The sequence below is a fragment of the Callithrix jacchus genome, chromosome 5 (genome assembly GCF_049354715.1).
Source record: "Callithrix jacchus isolate 240 chromosome 5, calJac240_pri, whole genome shotgun sequence".
Taxonomy (NCBI): domain Eukaryota; kingdom Metazoa; phylum Chordata; class Mammalia; order Primates; family Cebidae; genus Callithrix; species Callithrix jacchus.
The window spans coordinates 86,479,896-86,505,748 of record NC_133506.1 but is presented as its reverse complement, the minus strand read 5'-3'; the positions used below and the strand labels follow the sequence as shown (position 1 = coordinate 86,505,748).

The 25,853-nt window shown below is 46.0% G+C and overlaps 1 long non-coding RNA gene across 2 annotated transcripts; it reads right to left on the bottom strand.

The window, feature by feature from the left end:
- Positions 1-1,298: 1,298 nt before the first annotated feature.
- On the bottom strand, positions 1,299-24,982 carry LOC118153741 (uncharacterized). Of its 2 annotated transcripts, XR_013535637.1 has the most exons (4): positions 24,819-24,982; positions 11,698-11,800; positions 6,893-7,078; positions 1,299-5,701 (listed from the first exon to the last, which is right to left on the bottom strand). It is a non-coding gene; the product is annotated as an uncharacterized LOC118153741 (long non-coding RNA). The 2 variants fall into 2 exon arrangements; XR_004743258.3 differs by lacking the exon at positions 6,893-7,078.
- Between the last annotated feature and the right edge of the window lie 871 nt (positions 24,983-25,853).

Below are 25,853 nucleotides of genomic sequence, written 5' to 3'. Positions count from 1 at the left end.
GACAGAAAACCCCTTCCTGCTCAGACTGTGGCCCAGCAACAGTGGGCATCACTTGTTGGAATCTCAGGCCCATCCCTGATCTCCTGAATGAGAATGTGCATCTTAACAAGACACCCACATGATCCCATATGCACCTCTAAGCTGGAGAGGTGCTGCACTAAGACACTCTTGTCCACTCACTTTCTGAAATGCAAACTCCATAAGGATATGGATTTTTCTTTGTTTTGTTCACTATGTCACACCCAAAGAGTTCCTTAAACAGAACTCATCAAATGTGTTTTGAGGCCAGGTGTGGTGGCTTACACCGTAATCCCAGCACTTTGGAAAATCAAGGTGGGAGGAGTGGTTGAGGCCCAAAGTTTGAGACCAGCCTGGCCAACAGTTCCTACAAAAAATCTTTTAAAATTAGCTGAGCATGGTAACAGTTGCCTGTAATCCCAGCTATCTGGGAGGCCAAGGCAGGAGGACTGCTTGAGCCTAGGAGTTGGAGGCTGCAGTGATCATGACGATGATCATGACTGAGACCCTGTCTCAAAAACAAACAAACAAAAAAGCTTTTTTAATAAAATGAATTATTTAGATTATTTAGGGCTTAAATCCCCATAGCACAGAGAGGCAGGTACACAGCATAGGTAAGCTTTTTGTTTTGTTTTGCTTTCAGAGGCGGAGTCTCACTCTGTCGCCCAGGCTGGAGTGCAGGGGTACAATCTTGGCTCAGTGCAACCTCCGCCTCCCAGGTTCAAGCAATTCTCCTGCCTCCGCCTCCCAAGTAGCTGGAATTACAGGTGCCTGCCACCACGCCTGGCTAATTTTTTGTATTTTTAGTAGAGATGGGGCTTTGCCATGTTGGCCAGGCTGGTCTCGAACTCTTGACCTCAAATGATCCACCCACCTCAGCCTCCCAAAGTGCTGGGATTACAGGCGTGAGCCACTGTGCCCAGCCAGCATAGGTAAGTTTTAATATGAGAGGAAGGAGGAGAAATTAGAAGGCGTCATCCCAGGGTCCACGGCACTCCTGGGGTGAGGGAGGAAAGGAGGAGAAGGGCTAGGAAAGCAGAAGTGTATAATCAGCTGTATAATGAATACTCCCAGTGCTAGAAGAGCAAATGGCACTTGGGAGGTAATAGAGACCTCCTAGAGATCCTCTGTCTCTGCCTCCATCTTCATCAGGCTTCTCCTACAACCCCTCACAACCCCCATGCCTGCTGTGATCCTGAGTACACTGCATGCTTCTCCTGGGAAGGCATGTTCAGCAGCTGCACTCTCTGCCTCCCCACAGGAATCTTGGTGGGTGTGGGAGGGTCCTTGGAGGTGGCAGGACCCAGCACTGACCCTGGCCCATTTTGGAGCTTGCTGGCTTCTTCCCTCCTGGCTCCCAGCAGAGCCTTTGGGCCAGGCAGGCCAGCTTGTCTCTGAGGCTCAGGTCACCTGGAGCTACAGAGGATCCCTCTACAGTTGTGCCCCAGCCTCAGCCCAGGAGCTCAGCAGGAGAGTCACCTAGTGATTGGCAAGCTGAGCCCTCCATTTGCAGTGGGGAAAGCTGAGGCCTAGGGCGATGAAGCTACATGGCTAAGTCCATGCATCTGGGAATGGCAGGAATGCCCAGGGCCCTGCCTCTTGGATGGGCACATCTCTGGCTCACCTTTGGACAGCTCAAGTATTCCTCCTTTGGGTATCCTAGCATCTAGAGCCTGGCAACGAGTAGCTGCTCAGTTATTGTTGAACGAATGCGTGAGAAGCAAAGAACCCCACTGGGAGCCAAGAGAATCACAATGGCAGTAAAGGCCACTGTTTATCTGTGCTCAACACTTTACACAGGCTGTTTCTTAGAAGCCTTGCCACAATCCTCTGGGAGAGGTGATCTTATCATTCCCGACTACATACAAAGAAACCAGAGCTCACTGCGATGAAGACATGAACCTCCAACCTGCCTGAGCTGGATTTCAACATGTTTCTGCCTAGAACTCTAAAGACCCCATCCTCATCAGGATGCTGTGGCGCTCTCTTGTTGGTGAACTCTTTTCTTTGAAAGAGGCCACTGCAGCCCAGATGGCTCAGGCTCTGAGCTGGATGAGTTTGTAACTCACTTTGATGGCAAGTAGAGTGTGTCCTCTCTGGCTCCCCAAGGAACCTGGCTTGTCAAGGAATTCTTTCTGAATCCCACTCCTTACCAGGGATGCCCCAAATCCACCCATTCATTCTCAGTGGTGGCTTCCATTTAAATCACAGCTCTTCTGCAGAACTTTACTGACTCTTCCATCTAAAACAGCTCCTCTCTCCAGCCCCTCCCTGATTCATCCTTCTCAGCACTAAACATCACTGTGTTTGCCTTTTAACTGTGTGCTCACTAGGATAGAACCTCCATGCAGGCAGGGACATCAGCCCCGTTACAGCTCTGTCCCCAGGGCCTGACATATAGTGAGTGCTCAGTATACACTGCCAGCATGAATGAACCCTCATAGCATAATACATAAAACAGCACTTTTCTAAATCAGCACCCCTTTGTGGTGATTCCTGTGAAAGATGGGCCTCTAGGAATTTGTGAATAAAGTAAAGGGTCAGTATCTGCCAGATGTTCACTATTTTTTTTCTGAGACAGAGTCTCACTCTGTTGCCCAGGCTGGAGTGCAATGATGCGATCTCAGCTCACTACAACCTCCACCTCCCAGGTTCAAATGATTCTCCTGCCTCTGCCTCCAGAGTAGCTGGGTAGATGTGCATCACCACACCCGGCTAATTTTTATATATATTTTTTTGTGGTGATGGGGTTTCACCATGTTAGCCAGGCTGGTCTCAAACTCCTGACCTCAGGTAATCCACCCACGTCGGCCTCCCAAAGTGCTAGGATTACAGGCATGAGACACCATGCCTGGGCCAGAGGTTGGTCAGAGTGGGGCCAGGCGTGGTAGCTCATGCCTGCAAATCCAACACCTTGGGAGGCCAAGGCAGGAGGAGCACTTGAGCCTAGGAGTTCAAGATCAGCCTGGGCAACACAGTCAGACTCCGTCTCTACAAAAAGTCAAAAATTAGCTGGGCATGGTGGTGCACACTCGTGGTCTCAGCTACCTGGGAGGCTAAGGTGGCAGGATCGCTGGAGCCCAGGAGGTTGAGGCTGCAGTGAGCTGTGATTATGCCACTGCGCTTCAGCCTGGGTGACAGAGTGAGATCCTGTCTCAAAACGTAAGTAAATAAAATAAATAAATCAGTGGATCAATTTGCTCACATATTGAATGTGTACTGAGCACTTCCATGTGCCAGGCAGTATGTTTCAGCTCTGGGTATATTTCCCCCATCACCACCGAAAGAGTTGTATTTTAGTGGAGGAGATGGACATTCAATAATCCCCCCAAAAAGATATTGATTCTGCATTGTGCTAGTACTAGAGCTGATCAGGGGCCTGGTAGGAAGGGGACAGGTTTGAGGCTTGCCCCCAACAAGGACATTGGCACTGAATGGCGCTCACGTGTGCCTTCCTGAGTGGCAGTAAAGGGGCCAGGGCAGCAGCTGGCATGCCCAGAGCTGTGTTCAACCCAGAGTGTGGGTTTGGCAGAAGAGCAACATCCCTCATGCCAGCTGCAGGGAGAGAGGCTTGGTAAGTGCTGGGGGAAAGCTTTTCTCCAGGAAAGGCTCCCCCTCACAGGGTTGCAGGGTCTGGGGCTCTGGCTACATAACTTGTAGGGTCTCACAAGTTACCTACAGGGCCCTCACTCCACCCTCAGTCTGGGCTCCAGGAGCCTGCTTCTTCAGCTGTACAACAAGGTGTGTAACAAGATCTGCTCCCCTACAGGCGCTGAGAGTATTAAACACAGACAGATCTGAGGGGCCGAGCTCTGTGCCTGGCTGGCAGGAGTAACCTGTGTGGGTCTCTAAATGCGGGAGAAGTGGAGATTTCTGGGGAGGGCAGTGGGTGAAGGCCAGTGCAAGGGAATATTAAAGGGACCGAGGTTGTTCCATCTGGAGAGCAGATGGTTCCCAATGTGCCTCAGTTTCTGAATCTATAAAATGGGTCACCGACCTGTTTTAACACAAAGGGCAGAAAAAGAAGTGGACTTTAATGAGAAAGATTTGCAGTCAGATAAGAGGAGGAATTTCTTAAACCTCAGAGAAAATAGATGCCAGGTGATATGGTTTGGCTGTGTCCTCACCCAAATCTCATGTTGAATTGTAACTACCACAATTCCCACCTGTCATGGGAGGAACCCAGCAGGATTACGGGGGCGGGTCTTTCCTGTGCTGTTCTCATGATAGTGAATGAGTCTCACAAAATCTGATGGTTTTAAAAAAACAGGAGTTTGCCTGAACTAGCTCTCTCTGTTTGCCTGCCACTGTCCACGTAAGATGTGACTTGCTCCTCCTTGCCTTCCACCATGATTGTGAGGCTTACCCAGACACGTGGAACTCTAAGTCCAATTAAACCTGTTTCTTTTGTAAATTGCCCAATCTCGGGTATGTCTTTATCAGCAACATGAAAACAGACTAATACACTGGGATAAGCCAATGAGAGGAACAGGTGGAATTCCTTGGAAACAGAATTATAAAGCTGGAAGGAAAGTCATACTTCACCCTACCTTCCTTAAATGTTAGAAGTGAGATTGAGTGGGAGAGTGACTTGGCTTGGTAAGCAGGTGGTTAGTAGTGGAGAAACCGGGACTCCTGACTCTAGATCCATCTTTGCCCTCTACCTTTCCCCATTATGTTCTCCTAGGAAAGAAACCAAAGCTCAAAGAAAAGATGCTTAACATCAGCCAAGACTATCCAAAATTATGTGCCAGGAAATGTCCTTGGCCTCTCCATAGTTTTAGGGTTAATCCTCCAAGCAATCCTGTGAAGTAGGCACCTTATCTCAATGACACTGAGGCACAGAGAAGCTATTCAACAAACTCAAATCCTCCCTCTGTCCCTGATGAGCTGAGGTCATTCAGCTCATCAGAGACAGAGGGAGGATTTGCACCCTGGCCTTCTGAGTTACCTGCTGGCTCTGCAGCCCCTCAAGTCCTTAGTTCCTACTCTAGAGGGGATAAATCAGAGCTTCTCAACCTGTCAGGAACTGTGATGACCTCCATGGTTCAGCTTGACTTCACTAAAAGATCCTGATGGCTTCCAAAATGACAGCTATTTCCCTTGCAGAGTTTTGCACACTGTCTTCTACATCTTAACAGGACTCCCCTGGAGGACAGTTTCAGGCAGGATCAGCTTCATGGGAACGCCACCTGTGCAGTCAGGCAGAGCACATGCTTAGCAGTCTGCCTATGCCTTAATTCATTCTTAATATTTCTTGAACAAGTGCCCTGCATTTTTATTTGCACCGGGCTCTGCAAATTATGTAGCCCATCCTGATTTCAGAGAAAGTTCATGACCTTCAACTGGAGGCAGGTGGTGGCGGTGCTACTCCACTGGAAGGACAGACATCCAAGGTCTTGGCAGAAGGGCACCCTGGGATGATGGAGATTCCATCCAGTTCTTTGCATTCCACTTTCCCAAGACAGAGCTGCGAGGTTAGCATGCAGCAGGGTAGAGTTCTCATATTCACATTTTCTCTCTCTCCTTCCTGCAGGCTGTAGATGAACCAGACAAGGCCAGGTGGAGGTTATGCTCCCTCTGGGCCCAGCATTGAAGACTCACCCTTAGGCTTCCTTGACAGCCTCAGATTTCTTTCTGACTCTGCTGGGCTTTCAGCCAAAGGCAGCCCAGCTGGCTGTGCCTGGGGTAAGAAAAGGCATGATTTAGCTCCATAACAACTTTAACATCAGGCAAAACAGACATGTGAGAGAGACTCCAGGTAGAGCACTACATGGCAGATAAAAGAAATGACCTAATTAGATCTCAAACATACAACCCTGACTTTAAAAAAAGCGTTTTGCCATGTGATATATAACTGCGCCACCCTTTATGTAAAACAAGCCACACACACACATACACACATGCTCACACAAAATATATTTTCCATGAGCCCACGCATGTATGCAAAAAAGAATTTTAAGTGTGAAAGGATCACACCAAATTCATATAATACCTGTTGCCTCTGAAACTAAGAGGGAAGATTATCTGTGACTGTCTAACAATTTATAAAAGATAATCACTTGTGTGGTTTTCTTTTAAGCACAGATCCTCCAACTGTGGGACTAGGGAGGGTCACCCATGCATCTCTTCCTTCCTGGGGTTCCGGTAGTGCCTAGTCCCAGTGGACGGCACAGCATGCCACAAGTGATGCAGCACCATCGCCTCTCTTGTCTTCGGTGATGCCCAGAGCAATGCCTTGCAGGGGTAGAGCAGGCGTAATTATGATTCCCATCTTACAGAGGTAGGGCAACAGAGTCAGAAAGGTTGAGTGCCTCGCCCACACACGCAAAACAGCGAGCAGCAGACGGGGACTCTTGTGCTCCAAGCTGAGTCAGACACAGAGGGTGGCGTGGCCGGGGCCCAAGTGCTATTTATTCCCCATGGCTATTTAGGGTTTGCAGGATATGTTTTCCCTCTAGGCAGTCATAGTTTCTCCTAGACCCACTTTGAGCCTCCAAACAGACAAGGGATGTGCTAACCCTTCTCCTGAACCGCAAAGGTGATGCCCTCTCTACCTGCCTTATGGTGCTGGGAGACACACTCAAACAGCAGCAGCCAAAGTAGGCTTCTTTTCCTCTGATACCAGTCCAGCTTGCTGCCTGCCCAGATCAAGGCTTCGGTTTCCCTTGCAAGAAGAATCCCAACCTGCTGTATCCCCTTTTCCTAATTGGCTCTCCGTCTCTGGCTTCTCTTCCTCCTTTCAGGCCACTGAGTGGCTCCTCCTCCCACCTTCCTGGCCACTGATTGGCTCCCTTTTTCTGGTTCTTCCCCCCACCTTTCTGGCCTCTGATTGGCTCCCCTTCTCTGGTTCCTCCCACCTTCTTGGACCTACCTTTCTGTCTTCAGCCAGAGGTTGCCCAAGGCTGCTGGACTGAATGAACTTTTAGGTAAGTGGGTCTGGAGATGTCAGTGACATGCTGGCTATACAAAAACCAGCTGGAGTCCATTACACAGCCAGATGCCAGGACCCCAGGCCCACAGATGCTGATTCAATAGGTTTGTGGTGGTGCCGAGGGATCTGTAGTTTACAAAAACAAATCCCAGGTAATGCTGACATTCAATGCAACTGAGAAATTATCCATCTAGTCCAAACCTTTAGGTCAAAAACAGGCAAACCCAGGCCTAAACAGACCCTTTAGGCCACAGACCCTTTAGGCCTTGTCTTTTTAGGCCTGGGTTTGCCTGTTTTTGGCCTAAAGGTTTGGACTAGATGGGCGATTTGTTCCACAGCTACTCTCCCCTGTGACTTGTCCAAGATCACACAGCTAATCAGCTAATCAACTGAAACTGAATATTGGGCAGCTCCTAGTTCCCACGTGACACCTCTCCCCACCCTGCAGATGCACACGCATACCTAACGCACCTGCTCCCAATCTGACTGTTTGGCTTCTGTCCTGAAGCCTGACTAAAATCTGGTCCTTTTACTTCTAGGCCACAGGACCCAAAGTCCAGGCCAGAGCAATCCATGTAGAACAGAAGCAGGACAGCAATTTCTTAGTAAAAGGTATTACGCCACAAGGGCTAAGGCCTGGCATTATTCTGCTGCCTGGAGCCCAGGTCACACACCAAGCAGTAATGAAACCTGAGCCACCTCTCCCTGTCCACAGCTGTCCCAGGAGGCCTCAGGGGCCTGGTCCCACAGTCACTCTCCCCAAGATTCAGGTGTCACACAACTGGGCCCCAAGCCACGCCTCCAGTTCTCAGGCCACTTTCCCCCTCCCTGGGGCCTGCAGGAATCTCAAGAGATTACATTTTGCTCTGTTAGAAATGGCTGGAAACCTTAGGAGGGAAGAGTGAGGGTGCTGAGGCATCAGGGCCTCTTCCTGGGCCCCAAGTGATCCTTTCCCACTACCAATAAGCCCTGAGCAGGTGAAGTCTTCCAGGTCCTGCCACTCTGAACTGCGGCCATCTGGACCCTTCACTGCCAACCCTATGCCCCACTACTCCTTCTGCCTTGGCCCTTGTCTTGATTCAGCTCAACACATTTGTCACACCTTCCTAAAAATTGCAGTCCTGAAGTTTGTAGTGTGCAGGGGAATTCTGGGAGCCAGCCCTTCTGCTTCTGAAAAATGGCTATTGTGACTATACCTACTCTTCTCTGGCACCCAGGGAGGGGGTACTGCAGAGATAGAAAGAAGGGCTCTGAAAGTCTGAGGCTTACACCAAATAGAACAGCTAAAATAACAAGAAAAACCTGACAACATCAAATGCTGGCTGAGCAAAGCAGCTGGAACTCTCACACATTGCTTAGAAATACAAAATGACACACAGTTTTGAAAACAATTTGGCAGTTTCTTATGAAGTTAAACATGCATTCACCATACAACCTAGCAATGCTACTCATAGGTATTTGAAATGAAAACCATGTACATACAAAGACCTGTTAGTGAATGTTTATACAGACTTTATTCATAATCACCAAAAACTGGGAACTCCTCAAATGTCCTTCAGCTTGTAAATGGATAAACAAATGTTCATCCATGCAATGTATAAATGGCTGTTCAGTTTGTTTATCCATTTACCAGTTGTTCACCACATTAACATGATTATATCAATTGATGCTGAAAAGTCAACACCCATTAAACAACAATTCAACACTCATCCATTATAAAATTAAGAGAAAAATAGGAATAGAACTTTCTCAACTTGATAAAAAGCATCAACAAGAACCCTACAGCTAACATTCTACTTAATGGTGAAAGGCTGAATGCTTTCCCCTTAGATGAAAGCAAGGCAAGAATGTGTGCTGCTACCACTTTTATACAACATAGTGCTGCGAAAGTTTTAGCCAGTGCAGTAAGGCAAGAGAAGAAATTAAAAGGCATACAGATTAGAAAGGAATAAAAACTGTTTCTATTTGAAAATCACATGATCATTTATGTAGAAGTTCCCAAGGGATATATAAAATATTAATGCTAATAAGTAAATTCAGCAAGGTCACAGAATATGAGATAGACATACAAAAATCTATTGTATTCCTATGTGCTAGAAATGAACACCTGGATACCAAATTTAAAAATACGATACCATGTGCAACTGCAAAAGGTAAAAGAAGAGATACTTAGATGTCAGCTACAGGATTATATGTTGAAAACTACAAAAAGAGGAGGAAAAAAGTCAAAGAAGAGCTAAATAAATGGAGAGATGTACTATGTTCATGGATTGGAAAATTCAACATAGTCAAGATGTCAATTCTCCCCAAAAGGATATACGAGTTTAATGCAATTCCTTTTAAACTCTTGGAAAAATTTTTGTAGGTACTGTATATATTATTCTAAAATTTATATGGAAAGGCAAAGGAACTAGAATAGCTATCTTAGTCTGTGTTGTGTTGCTATAAATACTAGAAGCTGATTAATTTATAAAGAAAAATGGTTTATTTGGCTTGTGATTCTCATGGCTAGAAGGTCAAAATTGGGCATCTGAATCTGAAGAGGGCCTCAGCCTTCTGCTCATAGCAGAAGGTAAAAGGGAGCCAGAGTATGCAGAGACAGCATTGTGAGAGAGAGGAGGAAAAGGATGGTGTGCTAAGCTCTTTTAACAACTAGCTCTCACAGGAATTAATCAATAGAGTGAGAACTCACTCACTCCAGAGAAGGCCATTAATCTATTCGTGAGAGATCCACACTTATGAACCAAACACCCTTTAGGCGCCCCCTCCAACATTGAGAATTAAATTTCAACATGAGGTTTAGATGAGGCAAACATCCAAACCATAGCAATAGCAATTTTGGAAAAAAAAAAAAAAAAAAAAGAACTGGGAGAAATCAGTCTATCTCATATCAAGCTACAGTAATCACTGTACAGCTACAGTAATCAAGACTGTATGTGTTGGCAGAGAGACATACATCAATGGAACAGAATGGAGAACCCAGAAATAGACCCGCACAAATATGCCCAACTAATTTTTGACAAAGGTACAAAACCAATCAATAGAGGAAAAATAGTCTTTTCAACAAATGGTGCTTTAAAAAAGCCTCTAAATCTTATGCCTTATACTAAAATTAACTCAAAATGGATCATTAACTTAAGTGTAGAACATAAAACTATAAAACTTCTGGAAAAAAAAACAGGAGGAAATCTTCAGTATGTAGGTCTACGCAAAGAGTTCTTAGGTTTGATACCCAAAGCATGACCCATAAGAGGAAAAACCAATAAACTGAACTTCGTCACAATGTAAAACTTTTGTTTTGTGAAAGGCCCATTAAAAAGCAAGATAAAAAAAAGTTACAGACTGGGAAAAAATATTTGCAAACCATGTATCCAACAAATAACTAGTATGTAGAATATATGAAGAAAACTCTCAAAACTCAGCATTCAGAAAACAAACAATCAAATTAGAAAATAGGTAAGAGACATCAAGCGATGTTTCACCAAAGAAGACAACAGATGTCAAATAGCACATGAAAAGATGCTCATTGTTCATCATTAAGGGAATGCAAATTACAATCACAATGAGAATCACTACATATCTATCAGAATGGCTAAACTAAAACAGTGATACACTAAATGCTGACAAGGATTCAGAGAAACTGAGTCACTCATACATTGTTGGTGGGAATGTAAAATGGGATAGGCACTGTGGAAAACAGTTTGGCAGTTTCTTTCAAAAACTTAACATACAACTACTGTACAACCCAGCAATTGTTTTTCTCAGCATTTATCCCAGAGAAATGAAGACTTGTATATAAATGTTTATTTATTTATTTGTATTAGCTCCAGACTGGAAATGATTCAGTTGCCCTTCAACAGGGAAATGAGTGAATAAACTGAGTATTTCCCACCATGATCTATTACTCAGTGATATGGTTAGGCTTTGTATCCCCATCGAAATCTCATCTTAAATTGTAATCCCCAGGTGTTGAGGAAGAGAAACTAGTAGGAGGTGATTGGATCTTGGGGACAGTTTCCCCTATGCTTCTCTACAATAGTGAGTGAGTTCTCACAAGATCTGATGGCTTTATAAGACAGTTTTCCCTGTTCTTGCTCACTGTCTCTCACCTGCCACCATGTAAGATGTGCCTGCCTCCCCTTCTGCTGAGATTGTAAGTTTCCTGAGGCCTCCCCAGCCATGTAGAACTGTGAGTCAATTAAACTTCATTTGCCTATAAATTACCCACTCTTGGGTAGCAGCTTTATAGCAGTGTGAGAATGAACTAATATACTCAGAAAAAACTACTGATACACACAACAACCTGGATGAACCTCCAGAGCATTATGCTGAGTGAGAAAAGCCAACCCCCCAAATAAATATGATTCCATTTATATAACATTCTGGAAATGACAACATTATGGAAATAGATAACAGATTAGTGGTTGCCATTAGTTAAGGAGAAGATAGTGATGGGAGGGAAGTAGATAGGGCTATAAAAGATCATGAAGATCCTCATGGTGATAGAAGTGTTCTGTATCTTGCCTGTGTTTAACATCAATATCCTGGTTGTGATGCTATAGTTTTGCAAGATGCTACCATGGGAAACTGAGTAAAGGACACGTGGGATTCCTTAATTATCTCAAAATTTAAAATTTTAGGTAAGAAAATTTAAACTTCGAAGTGAGAAAAAAGAGACAACAGCTGCTGCTTCTCCAAGATAAAATAAGAATGACTATGGCTTCCAGACAATCACCTGGACTTACCAGAAACAGACTCATTGAATCAGGAGAACTGGCTTCCACATTCTGCAGCCTCTCTTCCTCCCTCCAACATGAGTAAGCTCTCTGTAGTCTCTCCTCCTTTCCCCTACCAAAATGTAAAACAGCTGATAAAGCACTAATGCCAAGTCATAAATAATTGTTCAGACAATGAGTACATGCTCACAAAGGGGTGTGCATTTTAATGGGAACAAATCCTGTTAAGCTAAAAAATGAACCATCAATAGTGAAATTGCTTGCACAGCAGGCAGAGGTAGGAAGACATTTAAGATGGTTGGAAAGGAAGAACTTTCTTGAACTCTGAAAACTCATCAAGTCTGCAAGCTGGGCTGATTCATCAGGCCAACTGTGCCAAATAGGTAGAGAGGAGAGATTTAAGCACCAGGGCAGGGAACAGAAAATGGCAGAATGAAGATATCAGTAGTGTAGTGCTCCAGGATTGGATGGGAATGTTTAGAAAGAAAGAGAATTGGAATTTGAAAGGTAAAAGATACCTAGTCATTTGCCCAGAACTTTCTACCACTTTAAAAATTAATTAATTTTTTAGAGATGGCATCTCACTACGTTGCTGTATTAGTCCGTTTTCATACTGCTATAAAGAACTGCCTGAGACTGGGTAATTTATAAAGGAAAAAGGTTTAATTGACTTACAGTTCCACATGGCTGGGAATGCCTCAGCAAACCTACAATCATGATGGAATGTGAAGGGGAAGCAAGGCACCTTCTTCACAAGGCAGCAGGAAGGAGAAGTGCCAAGCAAAGGGGGAAGAGCCCCTTTTAAAACCATCGGACCTTGTGAGAACTCATTCACTACAATGAGAACAGCATGGGGGGACTGCCCTCATGAGTCAAGTATCTCCACCTGGTCTCTCTGTTGACCTGTGGAGATTATGGAGATTATAATTCAAGATGAGATTCGGGTGGGGACACAAAGCCTAACTGTATCAGTTGCCCAGTCTGGTCATGAACTTTCACCACTGTTTTCTGCAAAGCACTGTACATTCCCATTCTAGCTAGATGATCTGAATGTAAAGTGGCCATTTTGGAACAATTATTGGCTTAGGTGTGATCACCTGATCCAGGTCTGACCAATTGTTGCACTTTTCTACCCCTGAGATTCAGTAATTGGTTGAGAAGGTGATGGGTAATTCAAGCCTAACCAATTAGAGTCTTTTCCTATTGGTTGGTTGTAACTGGAATTACAGTTTTGTCTATAGTGATGAAACTGAGAGTATTAAGTCTTGAACCAGCAGCAGAGGCTATCTAAGCAGGGAGCTGACACCCAGAGGACCAGAGAGTAAGAGGGAGGCTGGGTGGCCCCGGATACCTGGTTTGAGTCATGCCTGAGGCTGGCTGCATTCTTGTCCAGCCATTTGTTTGGATACCAGAGCCAATAAGTAATTCCCACACTCCCCTTTCCCAGAAGCCCGATCAAAGCTGGGTCTGTACCAGGATAAGGGGAGGCTTGTGTGTATGTTTGTGTGTGTGTGTGTGTGTGTGTGTGTGCGTGCTGTGGGTTCCTGGTCAGAAAGTTCTACCCCATCTGTTGAGCCCTGGCAAAAAAGTCATCAGAGATGGTACTGAGACTCTGAAAGCCCGTGTGCTGGGGAAGAAGATCCTAAGGAAGCAATAAGGTAGGAAACATATTTTCACTTAAGGAGTACCTGAGCTGCACTGGATAGCACATTCCACAGAGTAGATGTTATTAGCCCATTTTCCAGAGGAGAAAAGTGAGGCTCACACAAGTAAAGTCAGTTGCTCAAGGTAACACAATAGTAAGAGGCAGGCTTGCTATGGGACCCAGTGATTTCTTACTTCCAAGCTAGTTTCTTTCTAGTTGGCCACCCCATTCTCCAGAAGCCTCCCATTCTCTTAGCAAGGCTCAGCTGCTTATTTAAAGATTACCCAGAGGCTGGGTGCAGTGGTTCACATCTGTGATCCCAGCACTTTGGGAGGCTGAGGTGGGTGAATCACCTGAGGTCAGGAGTTCAAGACCAGCCTGGCCAACATGGTAAAACCCTGTCTCTACTAAAAATACAAAAATTAGCTAGGCATGGTGGCACATGCCTTGTAGTCCCAGCTACCTTAGGAGGCTGAGGCAGGAGTATTGCTTGAACCCAGGAAGCAGGGGTTGCAGTGAGCCAAGATCACGCCATTGCACTTTGAGCACAAAAGCGAAAGGAGTTAAAAAAAAAAATACCCAAAGCTTTTGACCAGCTCAGGTATCTTGGGACTCTGAACCTCATAACCACAGGGGTCCTGGGAGGCAAGTGCCAATCCAATGAGCCTTAGAGGCTACTATTTAGAGTCAGATAGATATGAGACAGTGTCCAAGCGGAATATGAGACCCCGGGAAATTACTTAACCTCCCTGAACCTCAGTTTCCCTATTTCCATCTGAGTTAATCATAGTAACTTCCTCCTATGGTTGTGAGTGAAAGGTGCTTAGCATATATGAGCAGCTTCTGGTCCTTATGAAAGAGAAACCCAGAGCCCAACATCTCCTGTCTCAGATGTCCCTAACCCCCCAGCCTCTGACATTTCCCTCCTCCCAAGTTCAGCTCTGGCCAGGCCATTCTTGTCTAAACTTTTCCAAATGTCACTCTTTGTTTTTTTTTTTTTTCTTTTTATGCTTTGTGTCTTTATCTAGGTGACATTTTTCTTTCCTTCCACAGGGATTGTTATACAAACAGGAGCAAAAATAACAACAGAGTCTCTGGCCAGACCCCTCCTGAACAGTGGGAGGATATTTTGGCCTAGAGACAGCCACAGAAAGTCCCAAGGGAGTGGGGGTCCCAGGGGAGGGATTGAGCTAAGGGAATTCTGTGGGCAGTTCTGCAGTGAGGTCAAAGGGCAGGCCTCTCTCCAGAAAGAACCCCACTGATGTAATCTCAAATATGATGAGTCAATAAAATCCAGCTCTGGAATTCTTGGCAAATCTGAAGGCTTCCCTGTAACTTGGGGAACAGGTTAAAACATCTAGCAGTTTCTGTCCACATGAGACAGTATCAGGTGACTCCGTTTGGTCAGTCCTGATCATCTCCCATCTGAGTAGAGAGACGAAAAGGCAGAGCTGGCAGCAATGGACCCCCACAGCCAGGCTCTCCCAGGGCTCCAGGCCCCTCAGCCTTGCATGGCTGTGCTTGGTGAACTCACTTATCTTCACAGGGGTGTGAGGAGTGTCTCCATCTCAGAATCCTCCACAGAGGCTGGTACCTGTGAGACATCAATTAGAGCCTCAGCAAGGGTTGAATCAAGAGACAGAAAACTCTGCTGTCTGGAAAAAGGAAGAGCAGGACCTTCTAAGAAGAGATGTGAGTTGCTGGCAGAAGAGTCCATTCACAAAAGTGACTCCCCATTGTCTGACCTGCACACAGTGCCCTCTCCGTTCTCCAGGAACTGGCTATCCTCAACCATGGTCCCAGCTAAAACCCCAGGGGCTTAGCTCACTGGAGCAAAGAGCATCTCACTGAAGCTTGCCAGTCGGATTCTTTCTTCTAGGAATGTGAACTTTTAACCTGCGAGGCATAGCAGGTGAGAGGCATAAATGGTGACCCCTGAAAGGAAGGTCCATGGGCACAGGGGTGAAACCACCTTTACAAAAAGTGCAGCAGTGAGAGAAATCTAGCCTAATGGACTCCATCTTGCTTCCAACCTCACCAGCTAACTGCCTTTGTTAACTTTAAAACAAAGATGATAACAGTCCCTTCCCAAAACTAACCCTCTCCTTGCTTGATAACCAAAACTGCCTTTGTAAGGCTGGGCATGGTGGCTCACGCCTGTAATCCCAGCACTTTGGGAGGCTGAGGTAGGTGGATCACTTGGGGTCAGGAGTTCGAGACTAGCCTGACCAACATGGTGAAACCCTGTCTCCACTAAAAATACAAAAATTAGCTGGGCGTGATGGTGCATGCCTGTAATTCTAGCTACTCTGGAGGCTGAGGCAGAAGAATCACTTGAACCCAGGAGGCAGAGGTTGCAGTGAGCTGAAATTGCACCATTGCACTCTAGCCTGGGCAACAGAGCAAGACATTGTCTCAAAAACCAAACCAAAACAAAACAAAACTGCCTTTGTAAGACTAATGAAAGACCACAAGATTAGGATCATAGGAGATGCCTGAATTCTGCTAAGATGCAGGTATAGTTAAATGATAACCAGCCATTATTCCCTAGCTTGAATTCTATAAGCATTCACTGCTCCAGAGATCACAGTATTTGTAACTTCCCCAGTTGCTCTGATAGATGGTATCACTGTTGTAAACATGAAAGATTGGTCTTTGAGATATTTTTCAGACTTTTGCATTCTGATAACAGACTGACTTCACCTGGGCCCATAACTCATACCAAGGAACTAATTCAACTGGTCTTGTGACCTCCACCCAGGAACTGACTTAACGCAATAAGACAGCTTCATCCCTAACCCAACCAATCAGCATTCCTCATTCCCTAGCCTCCTGTCTGCCAGACTTTCTTTGAAAAACCCTAACCTTCAAATTTTGGGGGAGGACGATTTAATAAACTCCCGTCCTTCCATTTAACTAGCCCTATTATTATTAAACTCTTTCTCTGCTGCAGTACTGCTGTCTCCATGAATTGGTTTTATCTGTACAGTGGGCAAAGAAGGACCCATCAGGTGATTACAAGAGTACCATGGTTCCCAGAGCTGCTTTTGTTGTTCTTCCTCCCAAGGCCTATTTTGTTAGCTAAAAGCCCTAGTATTTCCCTGATATAGTTTGGATATACATCTCTGCCAAATCTCATGTTAAACTGTAATTCCCAATGTTGAAGGTGGGGTCTGGCGAGAGGTGTTTGGGTCATGGAGGCAGATCACCCATGGCTTGTTGTCTTTGTGATAGTGAGTGAGATCTGGTTAAGTGTGTGACACACCCTGCATCCACTCTCTCTCTTGCTCCCACTTTTGTCCTATGACGTGCCTACTTCTGCTTTGTCTTCTGCCATGAATGAAAGCTCCCTGAGGCCTCCCCAGAAGCTGAGCAGATGCTGGGGCTATGCTTGTACAGCCAGAAGAAGAATGAGTCAACTAAACCTCTTTTCTTTATAAATTACTCAGCCTCAGGTATTTCTTTATAGCAATGCAAAGAATAGCCTAATACACTCTCCAGTTCATCCCCTCTGTGGCTTGAGCTGGCTAAAGGTTATCTGTGTTGATTTCAAGCAGAAGAGCCTTAACTTTCATTCCCATGTACCCTTCAGAGGCCAGTCTGTAGCCCAGTGTGATGCCAGATGTGCCCCTGTCATCCAGATGTGAGAACGGTGGCCAGATGTGTCAGAGGCCAGATGTGCCCCTGTCATCCAGATGTGAAAACAGTGGTAGCTAGAGGTACTTAGGATCCCATGAACAACTGGCCATGTGCTTCTTTCTACAATCCCAGGGAGCTTTCAAGAAGGGATGTTCCAGCCTTGGACCTTCTGGAGGAAGTGAGCTCAGAGGAAAGAGTACTGAATTGGAAGCTGGGAAACCCAAGTCCTAGGTTTAATTCAACCCCTGACTTGCTGTGTGACCCGGGATTCTTCTCACTGCCATATATGGGCAGTTATCCTTTCTAACTCTCCTCTCCAGTGGGTTCTTGGGCACCTCTTTTCCTGTCCCAGTCTTCCCTTCAAACTTGTCCCTCCCTTTCCTTCTGTTCTGCCCCAGCATGTACACACAGAGGCACACACATGCACACTCATGAATGTGCTTTCTCTCTCTGTCTCTTCTGTCTTCCTCTTCCCTCCCTCGCTTCCTTCTTTCCTTCTTTTCTTCCTTCCTTCCTTCCTTCCTGCCTGCCTACCTTCCCACCTTCCTCTCTTCCTTTTCATAAGATGCCTTGAATTAGATGCATCATTGTGGTGTTTGGTGAGAAGGCAGGGGCTATATCAGTCAGGGTGGGTGAGCCTAGGCTATAGTAACAAGCAGCCCCCAAATTTCAATGGGTTTCTGACTCATGCCACCTGCCCATAATGAACCCACCCCAAGGCCTGGAATGACAGAGTACCCACCCCCTGGGAAATTGCCAGTTGATTGGCCGATGGACTGTCATGACAACAGGAAAGAGGAACATGGCTGGTGCAGAAGCAAGGGCGTGGGTGCAATTGTTTATTTGGGAGGTGCAGAAGACACTGGTATCAAGTAGAAAAGTTCAACTAATAAAAGGGAAAGTAGCTAATAAAAGATGCATATGAAGCCAGCTACCTCTGTGGGTGAATGAACTTAATCCCATGGGAGATCCCAGGGAAGAAGTGAAGAGCACATACTGCAGGGTGATCCCACCTGCAGCATGGGGTGAGGGAACTCAGATATTTATGTCTCAACTCCCCAGAGTCACTGACTGAGAGTGGTGAGGGTGATGATGTGTAATTCTCCTGCACTTCTGGCTGGTAATTCATGAGGGCTGAGCTGTCTTTTTTGGTCCTGGAGAAATACCTCAGGCACAGAGATGCAGACGCTAGCAGGTAGAATTCAGCAGGAAGGGTCCAAGGGACACTCACAGAGTCAGTCTCAAAGGTCAATCAGGCACTGACTCTTCAAGCTTCCACCCGGAAGTGACAGGTACCACTTCCACTCACATCATTTATTAAAACAAGTAACATGGACAGGCAGAACTTCAAAGGCATGGATGATGCAATCCTCCATGTACGTAGGTGGAGATGCAACCAGAATTTTTGTGCTCTCCCCATGGGCAAGCACAAGGGCCCAATCCACTTGCAAACTGCAGGCATAGAAAGCAACTGGACTGCACCTGCCAGGAGACATCAACACTCCGGCCACTGCCCACATCTGGTCTCCTGCTGGAACCACTTCCAGCTCCTCCTCTCCTGCATCTCTCCACATTGCCTTTCCTCCTGCTGTTTTCACCCCTGTCTTCTCAGCAACAGTCACTTCCAGTTGGCCCTTGGCCTTCCCAACACTCATGTCCTAGGGAAATTTCTTAGCTCCTCCTGGCCACCCCTCAGTTCAAATAACTGAACATATTGAGATGACAAAATTGCATAGGCATCCACTCTTTGTACTTCCTCTTCTCACCCCCATGTGAGGGGAAGTATCAGTTTGACAGGTGAGAAAACTGAGGCACAGAGGCAGTGATACGCAGTTGCATGATGGCTTTCTCCATGCCTCAGTTTCCTCATCTGTGTGTTGTGCAGTGACACACTTAAGCAGGATCATGGATACACCTGAGCTCAAGGATACATGGATCATGGTAGACCAGGGAGTAGAAAGTCAAGTCTCCCAGCTCTCTTAGCCTAGTGCTCACCCTTTTTCCACATGTGGCTTTTCTGGGGTCAATTCCCAATTCCACCTACATCCTTGGGCCACCAGCACTACCTCCCTTCACCATTCTAACTAGCAAGCACTGTCCTTTCACAACTCCATGCCTTAGCGTGTGCCATCCCCTCCTTCAATCCCCTCTGTCCCCAGTAACCAGAGGGCATGCCAGCAGTTGTCCATCTCTGTCCAGGCCACAAGTGCAAGAGCCTCTTGGTCCCCTCCCTGCAGGCTGGCTGTGCCAGCAGATGAATTCCTTCCACTTGTGACTACAGCCACTCCAATGCCAATTCCATGGCTCATCACCTCACTGCTGGGAACACTCGTCTCATCCTGGTCGGCTCACTCCATCAGTTCAATTACCTGTCCAGGTGAAGTTCCATGTAGCTCTCAGCATCAGCAGCTGGCAGCCAGCCCCAGGCTCCACAGCTGACTCAGCCCCACTCCCTCTCTTGGGAGGGCAGCAACAAGAACCTTCCTGCTTAAAGCACCCTCCTGGGCCCTGCTGCAGGCAGCCCATGGACTCTAGCCTGGGCTTTTGAGGAGCTATCTTTACGTTGGATGGAATCTGCAGTTCCCAGGCATCTGTTGTGCCAGAATGTTCCGCACCACCCTGCATTATCCCCTTTTGTCTTCAGCAAACAACCCCATCTTACAGAGGATTCTCCTCTGTAAGGAGGGAGAAATAGATAAAGAAGCAGAGAGAAGAGTGATCATTGATCCACTCAAAGAATATTTATTGCACACTTACTATGTGTCAGTCACTGTTCTAGACACCAGAATAGACAGACACAGGGAGGAGCTAGAAATAAATATATTAACGAAGAAATACTCCTGATGGACTGGCAAGTCATGGATAACTGCTCTGGAGAAAAATAACAGAGGAAAGGTGATGCCTGGTGAGGGTGGGCCTGCCTAAAAGGGGAATCAGGGCTTCTCTCTCTGAGGAGATAAAATTTGACCAGAAATTTGGCAAAACTGATAAAGAACGTCACATAAAGCTTTGGGGAAGAGCATTCCAGGAGGAGGGAACACGGCCTGGCCAAGGTCCTAGATGGGAATGAGCTTGCAGTCTGAGGAGCCATGAGAAGGTGGTGCGGTGGGGCATGGTGAGGGAGAGGAAGAGCAGACATGGGTTTGAACTGATGTCAACTGTTGTAGGGCCTTGTATGTGTCAGGATAAGCCAGCTGCTGTAACAACAAAAACAAGTTTCAGTGACACGACACAATAAAGGATCAATTTTTGCTTGTGGAGTAGTTCAGTTAGTGTTGTCACAAGATGGGTACAGGGGTTCTGTTTCACACACTAGGGGATCCAGGCATCTTCCATTGCGTGGCTCTGCCATCTCCTTGGGGTCCTCACTGGATGCCCATCCAGCTGGCATGTGGGGAAAGTGTGGAGAAGGCATGCTGCTCTCAACCACTTCAGCCTGGGGTAGCACATGTCACCTCCCCTCACACTCCATTGGCAAGAACAAGGGACAGGTCTCCACACCCACCATCACCCCCCCACGCAAAGAGGCTGAGAAATGCAGCACAGCAGGGAGCCTGGGACAGAGAGGAGAATGTAGAGTTTGGTGAGCACTGGCAGCATCTGCTGCAGGCCTTGGAGGCTTTGAGGAGGCACTTGGATGTTATTCTAGAAGTGATGAGAAACCGTTGGAAAGTGATGAGAAGCTGTTGAGATCAGAGGAGTGAAATTAATTGGTTGGTGTTTTAGTCTCCACTGGCTGCTGAAGAGGAGAGACTAGGAATGGTAGCTGGAGTAAAGCATCGCCCAATGTCGCTCAGCTAGTTCAGTGGTACAGTTGGAATTTGAACTTGGCCCATCTGGCTCTAGAGCCCTTGGGCTTCACCTCTGTGTCTGCTGCCTCCTAGAGTATAAGATACAGATGTCAGCTGTTACCTGGACAATTGCAGCAATCAGCCTTCCAAACCTATCTTTTGGCATCCTGGAGAGGACTGGGCATGGTAGGTAGAGGACAGGTGTATGAGTTCATTTTCACATTGCTATAAAGAAATATCCAAGACTGTGCAATTTATAAAGGAAAGAGGTTTAATTGACTCACAGTTCTACATGGCTGGGGAGGCCTTAGGAAACTTAAAATCATGGTGAAAGTTGAAGGGGAAGCACAGACCTTCATATGGCTGCAGGAGAGAGAAGAAAGCACAGGTAGGATGGACTGTCATATGCTTATAAAACCATCTGATCTCCTGAGAACTCACTGTCGTGAGAACAGCATGAGGGAACCCCCCCATGATCCAATTACCTCCCTCCCTTGAGGGATTATACGCCCCTCCCTTGACATATGGGGATTACAATTCAAGATGAAATTTGGGTGGGGACACAGTCTCACCATATCAACAGCTTTTCTTAAAGTTGGGCTTGGAGCCTAATTGAGGCTCAGCACTTAGCAAATACAGGACCTCTGTTGCCTTGCTCAGCCTGGAGCAAGCTAAATGATGTCATCAGGGTGTCATGAGCATTAGATGAGACATTGCAGATGAAGTAGGCTGGGGTCATAGTGCCTCTGCACTGGAGTATCCAGAGGAGTATCCCAATCTAGTAGCCTTGGGAAGGAGGCCCCCAATCCCCAATGTTTGACTTTCCTTTTCCTTGTCCCTTTGGCTTAATGTTTTGCCTCCTGTTACCAGGCAAAGTCCCTAAAAGAGGCAGCACATTTCAAAGTCCCTGTCAATCCTGTAGGCAAATCACTTCAGTGAACCTTTCATAGAAGTCTGCTTGAATGAATCGAGGTGGAAAGAGAGATGTCAGCAAGAAGAAAAATGACCCTCAAATTAGAGCCAGAGATCCTCATTCTGCTTGGTAATTTTGCCTGCTCTCTCATCCAGAATTCTCTCATATTCCTTGAGTCCATTTGGGGAATGAGATGTTGACCAAATTCTGGCCTCTCTGAGCACCTAATTGTGCCTCTAAGCCTAGGGCCTGGCCAATGTGCAGGGCTTAGAGGGAGACTTGGCACTGACATTTGAATTTCTGAGGCTCAAAACCTGGAGTTTTTCTGATGCATAATATTTACAATGATTCAAAGGAGGAAAGCTTCAAAGAGATTATTAAAAGCTCTGCCCTAAACCTGTTCCTGGCTGAGCACATTTTGACAAGTTGCATAGTGATGGAATGAAGAGCTCTGGATGAATAAAAAGGGAAGCTGACAAGTTTGCACGGAAGATAAAGCCCAAGGGCACAGATCTGGGGCAGCAGGCTGTCTGCTGGAGGTGTTTAGTCACCATGTTAGGGAGCTGGAGCTAGAGAAGCTGGGGAGGGTCAGCCAGGAGTCCTGAAAAACACCTGCCAGAATATCCCCTGAGAATATGCAGTGCCAACAGCTGATATCTGGCAGGTAAGTGTGGAGAGAAGGAGCAAGAGACAGGGAAGGACAAGAGAGGAAAAGGGAAAGATTACGAAAAGGAATTAAAGAAGACATGAAAGGCAGTGAGATTTCAGAGTCCACTGGCCACCCTGAGAAGCCCTCCCACTGTACAACATGTAGAAATGCTGGATAAAATATAACAAACACCTTTCCAATGAAGTGCTAAACTCACAGGAAAATGGCAGTAATCTTCAGGGGTCCCAAATGAGGAGAGAACAGGAAATAAGAATGCTAAGATGACACTGAGTGTGAAAGTTTCCCTCGAGGCATTAGCTCAGCTCCTTCACAGAGTCTTGAGTTTTAAAGTCCATGTGGGGACTCAAGCAATGTGAGACGTTGAAAATAAGACCATAGCATAAAATCTAGATCTTGAAGCATTACATTTGGAGTGAAAAGTAGACTGATCAGCAAAGAGGGACTGAAGGAAATATGTCTGTCTTGATCTGGACTCTGAGTTGAAAAAAGCCAGCCTTCCCTGAGAATTTGGAATCATAGGCTCTTGTCCTCTGAGGGTTGCGATTTAAAAGTACACTGCATATGTGATTTGGAAAACTCCAAATCTAGAAATTTACTTAAAGTGGGATCAGGTTGGTAGCACCCGGGAGTGCTAATGTTAATCCTCTTGGAAGCTGACTTTTTTTTGAGACAGAATCTTGCTCTGTCACCCAGGCTGGAGTGCACTGGCATGATCTTGGCTCACTGCAACCTCCTTCTCCCAGGCTCAAGTAATCCTTCTGCCTCAACCTCCCAAGTCACTGGGACTACAGGTATGTGCCACCACTCCCAGCTAATTTTCTTTTTTCTTTTTGGTAGACATGGGGTTTCGCCATATTGCCCAGGTTGGTCTCAAACTCCTGACCTCAAGTGATCTGCCTGCCTTGGCCTCCCAAAATCCTGGGATTACAGGCATGAGCCGTTACACCTAGCCCTAAAGCTAACACTTTAAACTCAGACTTCACAGGATTCTCACAGAGAGGAAAGACTAGGTGAACATGAGCTCACAACCTACAATTATAAGGTACACAATAAAATAAACCACCTTGAGTGAAAAGTCAGCAGATAAAACAAGCAGCAGAATTAGACCCTCAGAGGACCTCAGCTATTGGAATTATCACATTCAGATTATAAAACAAATATGCTTAAATTAAAGAAAAATACTTGAAAATATAAAAAATGCTTGCCAAACATTATTCTGCTTTAGCATCACAAAAATTCTTTGGGGTTTGCAGGTGAAATTGCATTTGCTCAATTTTTTCAGTGAAGAGATACTCAGAGCAGAAGCAAGGAGACCTACTCAAGACCACATAATTAGTAACTGCCAGAACCAGAACATGAAGTCTAAGTGTCCTATGTGCAAAATCAATGCTTGCTTCTTGTTTTATCTTCCACCTGTTTTTCAAATACATGCTCAAGGGCCATTTGGGCTGAGGATGGCTTAGCATGGGCAAAGTGGTCATGGGCTAGCATAGGAAAAGTGGGCAGGAATGTACACCATTGTTCTTATCCATGACCAGTCTGGTGTGCCCTGACCCCTGGAACTTGGAAACTCCATTCTGTTTATCTTAGGAGTTCTTTACTAGATGAGGGAAGAGGTGAAAGAGTGAGAGTAAGGATTATGTTGAGGGAAATAAAGAAGGAGGGGCAAGAAGAGCAAGGAAGAGGGAGAGATGGTAAAAAGTGGAGAGATGCTGCTAAAAAGGCATTATCACAAGAGGGGACCGGCAGGGGAAAATACAAACTTTTGGGTTGACATATTTTTCAAAGCTACAGAGACTGCTGGTGACCTATCAAATTATATATTCTCTTTCTTCCTCAGTAATAAAGTTGGATTTGAGTATGTGAGAACCTGGCTAAGAATTACATTAACCAGCCTCCATAACAGTTAAATGGGACCACAGGTCTAAGTTCTCACTAGTAGAATGTGAGCAAAGTGGGGGCTCACTTCCAGGCTGGAACCCTGGCCTGAATATTCATGTCTTGCCAGAATTCTGTAGATACCTAATCCCCAAAGCAATATTATTAAGAGGTGGGGACTTTGGAACACGATTAGGTGATGAAAGCTCCACCTTTTATAAGGAATTAGTGCCCATATAAAAGAGGCCTAAGGGAGCTTTTTCACTTCTTCCACTATTCCACCATGCAAACACAGCAAGAAGGTGCCATCTATGGGGCAGAGAGTGAGACCTTACCAGACACTGAATCTGCTGCCACCTTGCTCTTGAGCTTCCCAACTTCCAGAACTGTGAGCAATAAATTTCTGTTGTTTATAAGCTACCCAGTCTAAGGTATTTTTGTACAGCAGCATGAATGGACTACGACAAGCCCTAAGACAGCGGATATGACTCCATGGACACCTAGACTAGGGGTCAACAGAGCCACACCACAGAAAGAATCTGGCTTCCTGTACTTCTGTGTGAGCAAAGTCACCCACTGACTCAGAATATTCACCTGGTTTGAGGAGAGAGAATTCAATTTCTATCTTCTGGGTTTTTGTTGGGTGGGTTTGTGACAGCAGCTTGTCTTATACTAATTGATACACCAAGGAAAATCCCCAGCTGATCACTGCTGTGCACAGCTGAGAGGGAGTCAGATGTGAAGCTCTGCAACATGCTAGCATGAACCAAAATCTATGCTGGATGAGGAGTCTGTCACAGGTGATGTAATAGAAGTGTCATTGTCACCTGTGTTATACTGCTGCAGGGGTCACAGTTTTCTTAGTTTGGGTTTTCTCCTTTTTATTTTTTTATTAAACAGGGTTTCACTCAGTTGCCAGGCCGGAGTGTAGTGGCACAATCTCAGCTCACTGCAATCCCTGCCTCCTAGCTTCAAGCGATTCCCTCTCCTCAGCCTCAGAAGTAGCTGGGACTACAGGCATGCACCACCACGCCCAGCTAATTTTTTATATTTTAGTAGAGATGGGGTTTCACCATGTTGGACAGGATGGTCTTGATCTCCTGACCTTGTGATTCACCCACCTTGGCCTCCCAAAGTGCTAGGATTACAGGCGCGACACTGTGATCAGCCCTAATTTTTAAATTTTGTTGTAGAGATGGGGTCTCCCTGTGTTGCCCAGGCTGGTCTCAAACTCTTGGGCTCAAGTGATCCTTCTGCCTTGGCCTCCCAAAGGGCTGGGACTATAGGTGTGAGCCACCATGCCCGGCTGGTTTTTCTTGATTTTTTTTTTAACACAATTTTAACACATATAGAACTTAGACTTATATTTTATGACTTACATCACAGATTTCATGTACTTTTGACCATTCTTATGTTTCTAACTGTTGTGAAGTGTTGTATTTTTCCCTCTGAGGCACTTTGAGGGCAAATGTTTTTACTGGGGGCTCCCCTGCTACAGGAGCGGATGGAGGGCAGCACTGGGGCAGGAAGAGCCCAGCTGGGCCAGCCTAGCGGTGAGGAGTGTTTTGCTCTCCCAGCAGCTTCCATCTCTGCACAGTCTCCCCCTGCTGGATGATGGCCTCAGGCTGG